General features: G+C 54.3%; 1 pseudogene; it reads left to right on the top strand.

The window, feature by feature from the left end:
• Positions 1–1,913: 1,913 nt before the first annotated feature.
• Positions 1,914–7,988, top strand: LOC144158286 (uncharacterized; annotated as a pseudogene).
• Positions 7,989–8,695: the final 707 nt, after the last annotated feature.

Raw genomic sequence — 8,695 nt, 5'->3', positions numbered from 1 at the left:
CCTTGGCCTTCTCGACTGCTTACCGTTACTTCAGCTTTAATTCAACGAACCCCTCATTTCCCTTTCTAATTCGCTATCCCTCATCCATAACAGTCACCTGCGCTGCTAGAGTTCACAGCTTACCCCCGATTTTATTTCATCGCTCCATCGGGCTAATGGGCTTCCCCTTCTTCTAGACCCATCTCTTGGTATCCGCTCTGTTACCCTAATTTTCCACCGGTTGTCGGTTAGTCTCACTACATGTTCAACCCAAGTCCATTTCTTTTAGATGCGACGCTGAGAGGAGCATCTCTTGCCGGCGGTCCTGTCCTTCCTGCGTCGTGGTTGTCCGCGTCCGCAAAGCTGCGTCTCTCCTCCGCTCACCCCATCTCCTCTCGCCGTGATAGCGGCCCTCTCCCCCAACATCTGTGGCGCGCGCGGTGTGGCACGCTCTCTCACTCCGCCGGTGGGCAGCGCTGCGCGCTGTGCGCATGTGCAGCGCCCTCTCTCCCCGCGGTCTCCTCTCCTTCGGGAGCGCTGCGCATATAAGCGGAGTGCCGTGCTCCGGCCGGTCTCTCAGTCGACGGTAGTCCGCGCTACGCTTGCTCTCTCTCTCTCTCTCTCTCTCTCTCTCTCTCTCTCTCTCTCGCATTACCCGACGATTGCTCACGCAATTCGAGTAATCGACCCAACGGAAACGCACAATGGAACCCCCTTCAGCGTCGCATCACACCAGGGTTCCCGCGAGGGAAGGTGGGCGTAATTTTTTGTTACATGAACTATGATATCTTCTACTGTAGTTTGTTCTAGTGCAGGTACCTCGTTTCCTGTCAGTGAGTGTTATTTCTGACATTAGTCGTTCCATGGCCAGTCCATGGCCAGAATACCGGTCTGGTGCGATGACCACTACGCTACCGGCGGGGCTCTTTCCCCACCACTTTCTGGGGTGGTAGCCAGCGCCACTCGGACTACTAGGGGTGAAGGGGACCTGCCAAGACTGCCAGAATAGAGCCTCTCGCTATGCATGTAGCGAATCAGAAATGGGAAATGAGGGGCTTGGTAAATTAAGACAGAATAAGGGTTGGCAGTCAAGAAAACCTCGGAAAGCGACGGGGGGGGGGGGGGGGGGGGGATGCGGTAGGTCATAGAAACAGGTGAAAATTTTTTGAGTCAGAAAGGAAGTGGTGAAAAAAATGCCCGCGGGTGGGATGCGAACCCCCGACCTCCCGAATACCGGTCTGGTGCGATGACCACTACGCTACCGGCGGGGCTGTTTCGACACCCCTTTCTAGGGTATTTGTGTTGAGGTACTTTTTTTTCCTGCACTTGGGGGGTGGTAGAAACCCAAGGACGGTAGATGATAAAGGACGGACCCCGTCCGATACGTCGAGTCAATAAATACTGTTATGTTTCCATTGTGATCCTCTGCGTATTTCACATCCAGTCGCAGAGAAACCTCTTCTCTCTCTCTCTCTATATATATATATATATATATATATATATATATATATATATTGTAGTGCGAAAGACGAGCAAGTGGCGCGCAGCCACCATGCGAGCACTACCGAGCAACTGATAAGCTACGCGGCCACAACAACCGTCAGCAATGTCATTGTGATTGGCGTACGCCACTCAAGGAGATTGACCACTTGAATTGTGCAGATGACGACGAGGCAGCACGGTGAGCCACCGCAGCGGCATCGCCATCGGCGTGAAGCTCGTGAAGTGCTCGAGATATACTGCCGGCTGGAACGCTGATCCGCTTGCCACTTCTGAGTGCCCCTCCTACTCTCCGCTTTCAAGGCAATAAACCCGCATTACATTTTGGTGGAGGTGCGGGGTATCGATCCCCGTACCTCTCGCTAGCTTCACCCCGTGTACCCGCCAGCCTGGAGCTTCGGAGTCGCACCCTGCTTTCTACCGTTGGGTCCACCATGACTAGTGACGCCCGAAACACGACATCGCCTTCGCCACCGGCTGTCATCTGCTCCGGGGTGATCCGTGAGCGTGAGCCGGCGATGTTCACTGGCGCAGATGACCAGGACGTCGAAGATTGGCTTTCGGCCTATGAGAGGGTAAGCGCACACAATAAGTGGGACGATGCCATGAAGCTAAATAACGTTGGTTTCACCTTGAGGGGACTTGCCGAAAAATGGTATCTCAACCACCCAGAGGATCGCGCAACGTGGACCGCATTCAAAACGAACTTTTCGGCAGTATTTGACCGGCCTGCGGTTCGCAAGCTTCGCGCGGAGCAGTGTTTGAGAGAGCGAGCTCAAAAGGCCGGCGAGAACTTTACCAGCTACATCGAGGATGTGGTCGACCTTTGCAGGCGCGTGGATCCTTCCATGCCTGAGCAAGACACCATCAAACACATACTCAAGGGAATAGATGAGGACGCGTTCCAGATGCTTCTGGCGAAAAACCCTCAGAGCGTCCGAGACGTCATCAGCTTGTTGCAGAGTTATGACGAGTTGCGCAGGCAGCGTCGCCTCACTCGTCGCCGCCCTGTGGAGTGTGAGGAGCCGCTCTGTGGGCTGGCACTCGACGAAAACCCGTCGCTACTGAGCCGCATCAAGGAGTTTGTTCGTGAAGAGGTGGCTCGGCAGATCTCTCTCCTGCCTTGAACATCCCTGCCATCGTCGCCGGTACCAGATCCTTGCTTGTCGTCGCCACTCCGTCGAATTATTAGGGAAGAAGTCGCTGAAGTCTTACCGACAACGCCAGCTGTCCCCCAGACGTTGCCTGTAGCGGCGCCTCTATACGCTGAAATGGCGGCACGGCAGGCTCCGCCCACCGCTTACGTGCCCTTACGCCGCCCGCAGCCGCCGCCTTACCTCCCTCCAGCTTCCTCGGCACCGCTTCACAGCAACCCATGGCGCACGCCCGATAACCGGCCGATTTGTTATTTCTGTGGAGTTCCTGGTCACGTAGCGCGCTATTGCCGCCGTCGCGTCGCGCCGTCCGGAGACGCTTACCGAAGACCAGTCTTTGCTGCTAGCGCGTATACTCCTCCACGTTCGTCCAGCAATGCCGCTGCTGAGCCGCCATATCTCTCGCCTCCTCGCGAAGCACCCGATACCCGTCGGTCGTCCTCCCCTCGTCGCCGTTCCATTTCGCCGCTGCGCCGTCGACCGAATACCCAGGAGGAAAACTGATCGCCGCAGTTCCGGAGGCAAGAACTGCGGCGCCGTCGAAATACCAAAGCCCTGGCCTGTCTGTTACGAACGTGATTGAAGTAGTTATCGATGGAATCACCACATACGCCCTTGTAGACACGGGAGCAGCCATCTCTGTTATATCCGACAAACTTTGCCGCAAATTACGAAAAGTGACGACCTCAATATCCGGTTTCCGTCTCCGCACAGCTACGGCGCATCACGTCGAGCCTTCAGCCGTTTGCACAAGCCGTGTTTTTGTGCAAAACGCGATGTATGTAATCGAGTTCGTCGTTCTTTCCTCGTGCTCCCACGACATTATCTTGGGGTGGGACTTCCTGTCGCGTCACCACGCTGTTATTGACTGTGCCCGCGCCGAGATCTCCTTATTTCCGCTGTGTGGTACTGAAGTGCACAAGGTAACCACTACATTCAAGCTGTGCGCCGCAGAAGACTCCACAATCCCTCCAGCCTCTGCAGTTATCGTGCCGGTAATCTGTGATATGGTGTCTGACGCAACTGTTGTGTTTACCCCCTCTAACCTGTTTATGCGTCGCCAGGGCGCCCCTCTCCCCTACGCCATTCTTGAAATCGAAAATGGCGCTAGCATGATCTCCATCTGTAATACCTCCTCTTCACCCTTAACCGTGCATCGTGGCGAGTCCCTTGGACGCGTCGAAGCTATTGACGCTCGCCTCATAAACGACTTCCCGGATGCATCCCACGTTCTGTCGCTCAGCTCGCTAAGCCCGCCTCTTCCCCGTGCATCTGATTCGGCCGCCTTCGTTCCCTCTGTAGACGACAACCTCGACCCTGTCCAGCGCAACCACCTGCTTACCCTTCTTCACCGTTTCCGATCTACCTTCGACTGCCAGCAAACGTCCTTGGGCCGCACGCAGACCGTCACACATCGCATTGACACCGGCTCTCATCCACCTTTGAGGCAACGACCATACCGCGTTTCAGCCAAAGAGCGATCCGTGATCGAAACGCACGTCGATGAAATGCTTCAGCGTGGTGTCATTAGGCCTTCTAACAGCCCGTGGGCTTCACCGGTCGTTCTTGTTGGCAAGAAAGATGGGTCTGTTCGTTTTTGTGTCGATTATCGACGACTAAACAAGATCACCCGGAAAGACGTTTACCCGTTGCCACGCATCGACGACGCATTAGATTATCTGCAAGGCGCCGAGTTCTTCTCTTCCTTAGACCTCCGCTCGGGTTACTGGCAGGTGCCGATGGCAGACGACGACCGCCCCAAGACCGCGTTCGTGACCCCCGACGGGTTATACGAATTCAACGTGATGCCGTTCGGGTTATGTAATGCGCCTGCCACTTTTGAGCGCATGATGGACGACATTCTGCGTGGCCTCAAGTGGAAAACTTGCTTATGCTACTTGGATGACATCGTGGTATTTGCGCCCGATTTTGACACCCACCTCAGTCGCCTGGAACAAGTTCTGCAGTGCCTTACCGACGCTGGGCTACAGCTGAATGTTAAAAAATGTCATTTTGGTGCCCGCAAACTGACAATTTTAGGTCATGTTGTTTCAAAGGACGGCATTCTTCCCGACCCTGCTAAACTTCGAGCTGTTGCCGCCTTCCCGAAACCGACTACCGTGAAAGCCCTGCGCAGTTTTGTAGGACTGTGCTCCTACTTCCGACGCTTCGTGCCCAACTTTGCGTCCGTCATTGCGCCTCTAACGAAGTTACTGAGCGGAAGTCATGATCTGTCTACCTGGTCACCTGCTTGCGATGAAGCCTTTGTAACCCTACGCCGCTTACTTACGTCACCTCCCATTTTGCGTCATTTTGATCCCTCCGCGCCCACCGAGATCCATACCGACGCCAGCGGCTTAGGTCTGGGAGCAGTGCTTGCCCAAAGGAAGGCGGGATTCGACGAGTACGTCGTCGCATACGCGAGCCGCACTCTTACAAAGGCGGAATGTAATTACTCTGTTACAGAGAAAGAGTGTTTGGCCATCGTGTGGGCTATTTCAAAGTTCCGGCCTTACCTCTACGGTCGAACTTTTGATGTAGTCACAGATCACCATGCCCTTGGTTGGCTATCGTCGCTGAAGGATCCCTCCGGTCGCCTTGCACGCTGGTCCCTTCGCCTTCAGGAATATGACATCCGAGTGATATATCGGTCTGGACGCAAGCACAGCGACGCAGATGCTTTATCTCGCTCACCTTTATCCACTGATTCGTCCGAAATTACGGCCATTGATTGCATACAGGCATCTGAGCCACTTGAGGACATGGCAGGGCAGCAACGCAAGGACCCTTGGATATCTTCCATTTTTGACCTGATTTCAAACCCTACGGAACGTAGTGCCTCGCGGGCACTGCGACGTCAGGCCGTGCATTTTTCCATTCGTGACGGGCTTCTGTATCGCAGGAATTACCTCCCCGAAGGCCGCAAGTGGTTGTTGGTGATCCCTCGCCACCTACGCTCTACAATCTGTGCTAACTTCCACACGAATGCGCAATTCGCCCATGCAGGAGTCTTTAAGACGTACCAGCGGTTGCGGCTGCGCTACTTTTGGCGAGGAATGTATTCCTTTGTAACGAAGTTCATCAAATCATGCCGAGAATGCCAACGTCGCAAGTCTCCGCCGCAGTCACAAACCGCCCCGTTACAGCCTTTGCCCTGCCCCGCGCGCCCTTTCGACCGAGTCGGGATAGACTTATACGGCCCTCTGCCCCTGACTGCGGCCGGCAACCGGTGGGTTATCGTCGCCGTGGATCACCTTACGCGATACGCTGAGACTGCGGCCCTTCCGGCTGCCACAGCGCGCGAAGTTGCTACCTTCATTTTGCACCATTTCATCCTGCGTCATGGAGCACCACGAGAACTTCTAAGTGACCGGGGCCGTGTCTTTTTGTCAGAAGTGGTCGAGGCTCTCCTGAAAGAATGCAACGTCACCCACCGCAGCACTACAGCCTACCGTCCCCAGACTAATGGATTGACGGAGAGATTTAACCGCACCCTCGGCGACATGCTCGCTAAGTGCGTGTCTTCGGACCACTCCGATTGGGACGCGATTCTCCCCTTTGTGACTTACGCGTACAACACTGCGACGCAGACTACTACAGGGTTCTCGCCGTACTTCCTCCTCTATGGCCGTGAAGCATCCTGCCCTCTCGACACCATTCTACCCTACCGACCCGACGCATCCGAATACACGCCTGTTTCTCAGCTCTGCAGCCACGCTGAGGAGTGCCGTCAGCTTGCTCGCAATTTTACTTCCGAGGACCAATTCCACCAAAAACATCGGCGTGATGGTGACAACCCACAAGTGGTTTTTTCTCCCGGCTCTCTCGTATGGCTTTGGGTACCAGCCACTACCCCTGGACTTTCTAGCAAGCTCCTTTCCAAGTTCCATGGACCGTACCGCGTACTCGAACGAACCTCCGCCGTTAATTACGTTGTGGAGCCGCTCACACCATCGTCTGATCTACGCTGCCGCGGCCGCGAAACGGTACACGTGCATCGCCTCAAGCCGTACTACGACCCTTCCGTCGTGACGTGCCCTTAGGTCGCCAGGGTGGCTCCCTTCCCGGTGGGGGGTAATTGTAGTGCGAAAGACGAGCAAGTGGCGCGCAGCCACCATGCGAGCACTACCGAGCAACTGATAAGCTACGCGGCCACAACAACCGTCAGCAATGTCATTGTGATTGGCGTACGCCACTCAAGGAGATTGACCACTTGAATTGTGCAGATGACGACGAGGCAGCACGGTGAGCCACCGCAGCGGCATCGCCATCGGCGTGAAGCTCGTGAAGTGCTCGAGATATACTGCCGGCTGGAACGCTGATCCGCTTGCCACTTCTGAGTGCCCCTCCTACTCTCCGCTTTCAAGGCAATAAACCCGCATTACATTTATATATATATATATATATATATATATATATATATATATATATATATATATATATATATATATATATATATATATATATATATATATATATATATATATATATATATATATATATATATATATTTATATATATATGTCACGTGAACGAATGGTGGGGTGGTCTTTACCAGCTCGGAGTAATGGACACAGGAAAGCCGTTGACGAGTTTGACATAACACACATTTAATGTACACTTGAAAAGCCTAACGCAAAGCACTCAATTATTAAACTACACACAAACAATAAACACTCACATCTCTAACTAACAATCCCAACATACAAATCAACTCTAACCCAAAGGTCTCTACAATATAAAGTTCTACACAACTCGTCCAAATCAACTTATTCTATCACCATCTGGGTGATCTCACTAAACCACATGTAGCTCCCTAGTTGTGTCCTAAGACTGCGTCCCTATTGGACTGGCCTACCCCGTCGTCGGCGCTGAAGTGTCGCACTCTTGCGTGGCCGCGACTCGGTGGTAGCCTTCCTCGTCTCGCTTCTTCGGTGCCGGCGTTCGATGCGCGCGGTCACTCGTTGGACGGCGTGGGCTCCGTGCGTCCCGACTTGTTTCCTTGGTGGCTACCCCCTGGTAGCCGCTCTCGCTGGAGGTCCTTGATGCCGGCGTTCGACGCGCGCGGTCATCCCTTAGGCGGCGTGCTTCCTCGGTGGCTACCCCCTGGTAGCCGCTGCCGCTGGAGGTTCCAGGTAGGCTCGGCCCGAACGTAGCCTTTCGGGGCCGTCGAGACGAACGTCGACGGAGCGTGGACGCTGGCCGCTGGAGCCCGACCGATGCCGCTGGGGCCACGAAGACACAGGTTCGTGGTGCACCTAGGATGACGGTGCCGATGCGAAGTCGGCCCGCTCCCGCCCAGGCTCGGATGGCGTGGTCGATGACCTGGCCGTGTCCCCCTGGCTCGTTCGTTGAAGCTCACGTGCTCCGGCCGCCTCCTGGTTGTCTGCTGGTTTCTTGCCTCTCGTTGTCTTGCCTCCCCCCGCCAAAGGTGCTATGGCGAACCAAAACTCCCTCCGCTATCTGAAACTTGCATATCCTGGGGTTGCACGTTCGCCTAACCTCCTTTCATACCTTTCGAAAGTACTCTTTCAGTGAGGCATCTTTCTTTTGCTGATACGCTAATTCGCTTAAGGTCACCCTCAACCCTCGTGACACAGCCACCTCTACTATTGTCCTCCTTCTGTCCTCTTCAGATTTCACTGTTGCGTACACTGCTGCTATTATTCCCACTGTCGTATCCCCTGTCTCATCTCCCGGCTGTGTACCAACCCCGTCCACTAGCTTTTCGCTTCCCTTCAACTTGCGCCTCCAATTGGGATCTGGATCATCAACTCTCCTGGCACCAGGTATATTGCCTAATATAATGTCTTACAGTGGGTCTTCCATACACTTTGCTTTTAATTTTCCTGAGTAGTACGGGGTCTGAACTTCAATTATTGCCTCTGGCAGCGACCGCTTAGTGCTATCCGCCATAATGACAACCGCCTTACTTCCAGTTAAATCCTGGTCTCTGACCAAGCTCCTTCTGACGAGCACCGCAGTTGAACCGCTGTCTCTTAACACTGACACACGTCGGCCGCTCATCTCCCCATATACGACAGACATTTTCGGTGGGGGAC

The sequence above is a fragment of the Haemaphysalis longicornis genome, unplaced genomic scaffold, assembly GCF_048455015.1.
Source record: "Haemaphysalis longicornis isolate Haplotype H1 unplaced genomic scaffold, Haemaphysalis longicornis Haplotype H1 scaffold_1, whole genome shotgun sequence".
Taxonomy (NCBI): Eukaryota; Metazoa; Arthropoda; class Arachnida; order Ixodida; family Ixodidae; genus Haemaphysalis; species Haemaphysalis longicornis.
This window is presented reverse-complemented; position numbering and strand designations above follow the sequence as displayed.